This window comes from Littorina saxatilis, linkage group LG3, assembly GCF_037325665.1.
Source record: "Littorina saxatilis isolate snail1 linkage group LG3, US_GU_Lsax_2.0, whole genome shotgun sequence".
Lineage (NCBI taxonomy): Eukaryota > Metazoa > Mollusca > Gastropoda > Littorinimorpha > Littorinidae > Littorina > Littorina saxatilis.
In genome coordinates, this window is record NC_090247.1 from 26,981,419 (window position 1) to 26,989,877 (window position 8,459).

An 8,459-nucleotide genomic window follows, 5' to 3' on the forward strand; every position below is an offset into this window, starting at 1 on the left:
AAGTAGACTATAAAGAACTATGGGCCAGAAAAGTATTGAATCGAAGGATTTTCGCTCTGGCCGGTGTAACAGTCGCGCATGCATGTGCATTGAACCTCCACAGTCACAAGGCACATGAAAATTAGTAATTAACGCATGAAATTTTTGTTTTGGCGCTAGTAAGCCATCAGGAGGCGAGCCAAAACTGAAAATTAGACATTAACACTTAAAATAGTCATTAACATGTGAAAATGAGTAATTAACACGTTTAATTGAATTTTTGCGTGAAAATTAGTCACTTTCACGGGTTAATTACGAATATATTGTTTTGGCGCTAGTAAGACCTCATACTTTTGGTTAAAAGCCTGTAGTAAAATTGTTCCCTTACCTGGTAAAATATCAGAAGCCCTAATACAGTACGACATTACAAGTGCATCGTGCATTCTAATCAAATTCGCAATTGGCCCAGAGAGTCACCGGAAAGGCAAATGCTTGCAACGAAATTCACGATTGGCAAAGCAAGTCACGTGGACAACCTCAATCAGTCATAACAGACTGGTTCGCAACCATTGGTACTCGGCTACTTGTGCTATGTTCATTGTTGATTGTCGAGCGATGATTGAACATTTTGCATGCCTGTCATTTTGTGTTTGAACGTAGCGTAGAGTTTAGCGTAGCAATTACAGCAAAATCGTAGCATTCTACGCCAAAATTGTAGCAGTTGGCAGCTCTGTGGGTAGTACATGTTTCTCCACATCAAATCTGCCTGAAGGGTTTTTGAGATCCAATTTGCCAAAGAAAACGGCTCCTTACATAGTACACCATTATCTTTAATGTGAAAGTAACAATAAACTGACTTACACTCAGATGTCTCAGACGCTGGGTCGGGGGAAGAGGTAACACTTGCTCCTTCGGGGTCTTCAGCACTTGTCTGGGCTCCTGTGAGGATACAGACATTAAATTCAATAAATTCTGCTCTTCAAAGAGAACCAGATTTGTGGTTTGGACATGCAGGCATGATAGTTGGCCTGGCCTGGTTATATTTCTGCCGGGTCTGTTATCATTTGCTAACAGTCAGCATTTTATAAATAACTTATACTAAATACATTACATTTCAGACGCTCCTTTAATTTCAGACACTCATTTGAGATGCATGAAATGAAAACCCTGTTATACAAATAATTACAAACTAATTGCAAAGTGCTTTCAAATCATTTGTGCATTGCCTGTGCTTTATGTGTAGCAACACAGTTCTTATTTGATGAGAACGAGTACGTTACACTCAGCCGAAGACAAGGCGTAGAACACAGTCAAGATATGGGATCAATAAAGCCCCTCTGACATAGAAATGGAAAAACTTGCTAAATGAAGATATCTGCTTTGATGCAGTTGTTTTCTGATGGGAGCCGCCGTACATGTTTCTTGATCATGTACACGTCTGCACTCTTGGGGCCCAACAGCTCAGATGGCAGGTCTTACCCAATCAGCAGCATTGCGTCTCTTGGCCATGCTTGATAAGCTTGCCTCTATGTTTTTGGCATGAGTTATTTCCAAAAAAAAGTAAGTCCCTGCAGGCAATATAATCAGCTGTGCAGACAATGCCCTGTACCAGAGACTGTTGAGTACATGCCTGGTTGTCTGTGTGTGTTTTAGCTACCAGGGTAAGGCATCGAGTATGTGGGGGAGCAGTAGTAATTCTCTTGAAAAAGGATACTCTCTTTCCGCCAAATTTTTCTTTCCTTCTTCCGCAGCAAAACTTGAAAACAAAAGTGCAAATGTTTCAGAATCTCTCATCAAAGAAAAAATTATTTTGGATTGAGGAAACAGACCAGTACACTGTACCTTCATCATCTGCTTAGAATACTGATGCTCTCATGAGACATAAGATGGTAAACATGTCTCTGTGCCACTACAACACACGAAGTGAAACAAGAAACAGATGGAGAAATATGTGGCCATGATGGCAACCACTAACAATTCAGTTTTTGTTTCCCAATCCATTAACAACCCAAACTTTGGTTCTGCCTCCCATTACCTTGCAGAATTCCCTCCTAGATTGCAAGGTAGCTGCTTGTTTTGTGGGGCATAGGACCTACCTGTCACGTTGGTAGAGTCTTCGGTGCAATCATCCAAAAAGTCGAAGTTGTGGACATCTTCAACTGTATCATCAGAATCATCATCTGAAAACAGAAATAAAAGTCAGATATCTAAATTTAAAGCACAATCTCCCCTCAAGGAGGTAGGTCTGTTAAGTTAAAAGACGTCACATGACTTTTGACATAATTATGGTCAAGTGCCGCTAATCAAGTTACTTTTAGAAACAGGATTTTCCGGTTAAACCTTAAACAGTTTTTAAAAACAAGATTTTTGGCGAGTACCGGAAAGGTGTTAGCCCTGCAATGAGTCACAAAGACCCTTGACAAAAAGAGGGACATAGGAAAACATAAAATAACATGGAAGAAAGCTTAACCTACACACTTGCAAAAGCATTCAATAAAATTAATTGCCATTTTCAAATCCCTTGAACGGCTATTTGGCACGCGTAAACCACTCATCAGTTATCGTAGTTAATTCAACCCCCCAGCCATCGCAACTCTGTGTGACCCATTTTATTCATACAGCCATCTGCAATTATTGTGTACCTCTGAATCTAAAATACAACAAAGGACTTGGAGTGACACAAACTGACTGAGCGGCGGCAGTTGACTTTAAAGAAACTAGCGATGTGCATAAAATGTGTCTGCTTTGGCAGTGGTAAGATGAAGCTCATGAGATGTGATTTTATCCCTGTCGCTGCAGTACCTATTTAAGCACAACACTAATTCTACTCAGACACAGCAACAAACAGTTTCAATTGTTTGGAAATCTCAGTCGACATTTTTTCCAGAAAGGGAAAATTACATTGTTTTTTGGTAGCATACTTCTCTGCCATCAAGTCAAAAGATAAATTTCTTTTCAGGTGAGTCAACCCATTTTGAGGATGCCCTTTCACACAGTGAGATTATATTAGTGCTGTGCATTTAACTTAAACTTTCTGTAACTGACATTTTGAGGTGAGACCAGCTGCCTTCCCTAGTTCATAGACAATGCATATCACTTGAGAGAGAATGTTGCTTGCGTGTCTTTGTAAAGGGATGTGCATACAAGTGTTCCCTTCTTTAGCCATACAATAGGTAAAGAGATCAATAACTGAATAAGGCACATGGGTCCAAATTGGGGAAAACAGTAGCACCTTACAGTCCTGAAAGTACTATATATGGTAGATATCCAATTATTCAAGCAAAACAAAACACACACAGAAACTAGTTTCTTTGAAAAAAATAGACAAGAAATATTGTGTGCTATTGCCATACTGAAATTCCCACTTAAATCGCAGGGTAGCTGCCTGCTTAGCTGTGCATATAGGACCTACCTGTCACGTTGAGAGGGACTTTGTTGTCATCATCAGAAACGTCAGAGCATTCAAATTGAGCATCGAGTTCAGAATCAGCATCTGGAAACAGAATCAAGTTAGAAATATTGATTTAAAGTACAATCCCCCCTCAAAAAATAGTCGTTGCGCACTACCTCAGATACAGTTGGTTTTTTTTCCATGTGGGTCAAGCTAATTCCCCGACATGCATACCGGTACATGCACATAATCAACAGCCAGGCTGATATGGTAAGTTGCATTGTTTTCAGAAGTTACTTCTTTTTAGATTTACTAGTTACCCCAAATAAACCATTTTGCAGAGAGCATCCAGGCTCTACTTTTAGAATGTGATCAAGTTGAGTTATCATTCTTTCAAACAAGCATCTGTCAATGTCTGTGATAGTGAGGTAAACACTTGTTTCCACAACCATCGCTAGCATAATACGCAACATACTCTTCATTTTGAAATGGTGTGACATTATGCGGCTTTTGCTCTCAGGACATCTGAAATAACCCCATTTTTAACTTTTCATGAACATAACCCCCCCCCCCCCCCCCCCCCCCCCCCCCTGTGATGCCAACTTTTGCAAAAGGGGGAAGGGGGGGGGAGGGGGGGAGATGGGGTCAACCAAATTAGGGTCATGATAGCAGATTATTAAACCCTTGAAATTTGAAAACTCTAGCTTCAAAGACGCCTGATATAATGTTTTATGAATTAAAATTAACCCCAGTGTCCTCAAAACTTGACGAGGGCCAATCAATCTTAGGTCAAGGTGGGATATAATCAAACCCTACAAGTGTGGACAGTTTTAAAAGTATAACTTTAAAACCATCTGAGATAACCTCAACGTGTAATTTCTATAACCCCGCTGTGGCCCCAATATTTGACGAGATTTAACTCATTGTCTTTCAGGCAGGGATATATCCGTACCCACTCATATGGCTCTATATGACCAGGTACGGATATATATCCGCTCAGGCTGGTCTCGGCTAAAAAAATAATTTGTCAACATAGGTGGGTAGAAAGTGAGGTCATTACTGAAAATCAAACCCTTTTTGTTCACGGCCGGCCGAACAGACACAGGTTATTCAGGCAGGCGAGTCAAAAGTGAACATGCAAACAATTTTGACTTAGCAAATCGCACATATAATTATAATGGAAACACGCGTTCTTTCATACTACTGTTGCAATGGGTTTTGACGCTGCCGCCACCTCGCCGCAACCATCGTGCCGCCATCGCATTGCGTTATGGAAACACGCCTTTAGGCAACCAAGATACTTATACAAAAATTTCTTTAACCGAGTGTAAACATATTATCATCATTAAGGCGACGATGTAAAACAAATGATTCTGAATCTTGACTGATTTTCTGTCAATTCATGACTGTTGGGTGTAGGTCACACAAAAATTGAAAAACTTATCCTGTGTAGTGTGTATGTTCTTCCTGAAACTGGAAGGGTAATTGTTAACGTGTTAAATTCATTATTCAGATCAAATTCATACATTGATTTAAGCCCCCAAATTTGCAGAACCTGCATAGTAAGCATGTAAAAAGGCATATCAGATCCCTTTGCCTTTGCATGGTGTCACGGAATGAACTGTACCGATGAATGCTCGGAATGCATTTTGTTCACATATATACATCAATATATATATATATATGAAGTCTTATATCGCGCGCGTATCTCCAGACTCGGACTCAAGGCGCAGGGATCTATTTATGCCGTGTGAGATGGAATTTTTTACACAATACATCACGCATTCACATCGACCAGCAGATCGCAGCCATTTCGGCGCATATCCTACTTTTCACGGCCTGTTATTCCAAGTCATTTCATACTCACAAGGAGGCGGACAGCGGAGGGGGGGAGGCGGGTGATTGTGGTGGGCATTACCCTGGCAGATATGTTGAATGCCACAAAAATAACAGCCGCTCAGCTCGGCGGCTGTGTCGGCGTATCAGTTGTTGGGACTTTCGGTTCAGCCGGAAGACCGGTCCGACTAAACTACGCGCCAGCACGCGCTAGCACGCGCCAGCACGCGCTACCTTGAACCATAGCACTTATATACTTTATTTGTAGTAGAGTACTTCAATGATGTAAAATACGGAAGTTATGACGAGTTTAAGGAGAGCTAATGCACTACTCTCAAATCCGACGATTTCTCTATGATTGACTAAACAGCGTGCTACCACTTTGAAGTAGACGCTACCCAGTGATCCATAACACTTACATAATTTATTTTTATAGTCTGTATAGTTCATTGTCCATTCTTACATAGTACAAAATTTCAAGCTTGAGTGTTGAACATTTCAGTAGTTATGACGGGTTAGGCGAGCTAATGCGCTACTCTCAAATCCGACAAAATCCGGCAGTGACTAAAACTGCGCGCTACCAATTTTAAGTGGACGCTACTGAGATTCATAGCTGTTATATAATTTATCTGTATGTTTCTAGTCATTCCATCGTCAGTTCTTACATTATACAAAATTTCAAACTTCAGTGATAATACAGCTACGCGTTATAGGAGAGCTATCCTAAGGCCGTGGCTCCATGTCCGACAATCGTCGGATTTGAGAGTAGTGCATTAGCTCTCCTTAAACTCGTCATAACTTCCGTATTTTTCATCATTGAAGTTTGAAATTTTGTATTATGTGAGAATGGACGATGAACTAACTAGAAATATAAAAATAAAGTATATAAGTGCTATGGTTCAAGGTAGCGCGTGCTGGCGCGTGCTAGCGCGTGCTGGCGCGTAGTTTAGGCGGACCCGCCGGAAGACAGTGAATCAACTGAGTCAACTGAGCTATAGTTACGTATAGACTACATAACTGATTTGCCTTGCGAGTAACCAAATACTGCAGCAGTTTGTCTAGCAGGTTTTAAAAAAACCCAGGAATCTGCATATGTTTATTTTGCTTTAAATACGTGTGATTGTAGAACAGAATACGCAAACGGTGCTTACAACTAAATATAAGCTCTAGGATCAGTGTCCACTGATACAAACTGGCGCTAAATATAAAACACAAACTCAAAATCTTTCAGTTTTGGGTCCTGGAGTTTTATTGTTCTGCAAACCATACAGTCTCAACAGTTGGTTGTCAGTTTTGGTTTGGTTGCCCAGATATGCGCAAAAGATTTGCTGACTACTAAGTAGGTTAAAACTGTACATTATGTAGGTCACCTACATCGGCTAATTAGGTCATAATTTATAGTAAAGCCGTCGGGACAGCCAGTCGCTCTGCGCTATATAAACAATACGGCTTGCAGCCTCCCTTTGTCCCAAATAGAAACTTATTCTGGGGACACAAATAGAAACTTAGCCTCCCTTTCTGCTATCGTTGCTCGTCACATTTGACAGGTTCCACAACAGACGAGGGAAATCCACAACAGACGAGGGAAAACTCTAGTGGTAGGCTAGGCTACCTCTTATAGCAGCAGAGGTTCATAGGTCATGTTTACGACCATAATTATTTGAGCGGCGGTCACTGACGTGTTTTTGTTTGTTTTATTGTTCTTATTTTAGTTTTTTAAGGCTGTTGTCATATGTTGTTTGGTTGTTTTAAGAGCAGATGAACTTGTGACCACACTTTTCCATCCATTGTTTAATTGTATGCACAATAACGATGATCTTATGTCTAGTTATGTCTTATCCCTGTAAAATTGAATCTCAAATCAAGTGCCGAAGTAATCACTACTGCTGATTGTGGGCAATAATGGAAAGACAAGACAAGACAAACGGCGATCCTGATCGTTAAGTAAACGGCCTTGTGACTGGATTATAAAGTTTAAATGAAATGACACTTTAATTTGGGTTCGAAATTTGGTGCAATAACTTGATGGCTAAGCCAATTACGTCATTTCGAATTTTAAAGTACCGTAACCAAGTGCAGCCGCGGAAGCTTTTTCTCGATAACTTCATGTCAAAATAATTGCGGACGCATTATCATTAAAAAAAAAAAATGGACAGGATTTTTATTTTATTTTACTTTTGTACATATTTGTCACATTAATTCAGCTAAGATTGTAATTGACACATTTTAAGCATTGTCGGTCCCGTCTTTCTAGCGCGGCGAACAAAACTTCTAATCGCGTAAGGCAAAATAAAATGTGTGTGTGTGTGTGGGGGGGGGGGGGGGGTGCTAAAGTTATGAGGAAAGAAATAGAACTAACAAGTTTCACACTAAACAACAGTAGGCTACCATAAACTAAATCCAACAACAAAAAGACTGCCAACGTTTCAAAACTCAGAATAATAAACACACAAGAAAAGTAAGATGCTGGAACGTTTGTTATTGACGTTACAGTCACAAAAATATGGACCCAACGGGTTTTTTAAGTTAAGAGACAATATATTAGTGACAAAAACTGAATTGCTTAATTCGCCTTCCTAGCGAGCGACCGAACATTTCATTGAGCTAAGATTTTGTCATAAACTATTTGGTTTTTTTCCACTTAGAAGACCGTATTTGAGTCAAACGTTCGAATTTACCTTTCTTGTTTTTTTTAAATTCTCAACAGTTTACACATGTTTAATCAATGTCACAGATCCTACCAAATAAAAAGGAAACACGCAAACAAACAAAAATACTTACGGTTTGGTTATCCGGTTGAATCTTGATGATCTGCCCAGAAGTACTATTGAACTGCAGACAATGACCTTGTATCGATGACTTGTCACAATCAAACCACGAAAAAACACTTTCATCCGTGAATCTTTAGTGCACGTCACAACGCACGCTCTGCACTAATGCTAAGCTCGTTCCAATGAAACAACAATGACAACTGCTTGTGTGTAGTTTACTTAAAAAGAAAGAAAACAAAAGAAATGACAGATTTGAGCACCGCCCAGTTCTTTGCGATTGACCAATAAGAAGCCAACCACTGCCAATAAGCCAATTAAGTATAAGCATAACCGTAATGTGGGCGGAGTATCTCCTGTTATCGTTATATTCGGATTTTGTTTATGGCTGTATTGCGCAATGTGGCGGGTAGGTGTTGAACACGCGAAGCTTCGAAGATCACACGCGTTTATTGAAAAACATTTCGCTCTTGACAAGTATTAAG

At 40.0% G+C, this 8,459-nt stretch overlaps 1 long non-coding RNA gene across 1 annotated transcript; it reads right to left on the reverse strand.

The window, feature by feature from the left end:
* Nucleotides 1-401: 401 nt before the first annotated feature.
* On the reverse strand, nt 402-5,386 carry LOC138962039 (uncharacterized). Its single transcript, XR_011454379.1, has 4 exons — nt 5,289-5,386; nt 3,392-3,472; nt 2,076-2,159; nt 402-918 (listed from the first exon to the last, which is right to left on the reverse strand). It is a non-coding gene; the product is annotated as an uncharacterized lncRNA (long non-coding RNA).
* Nucleotides 5,387-8,459: the final 3,073 nt, after the last annotated feature.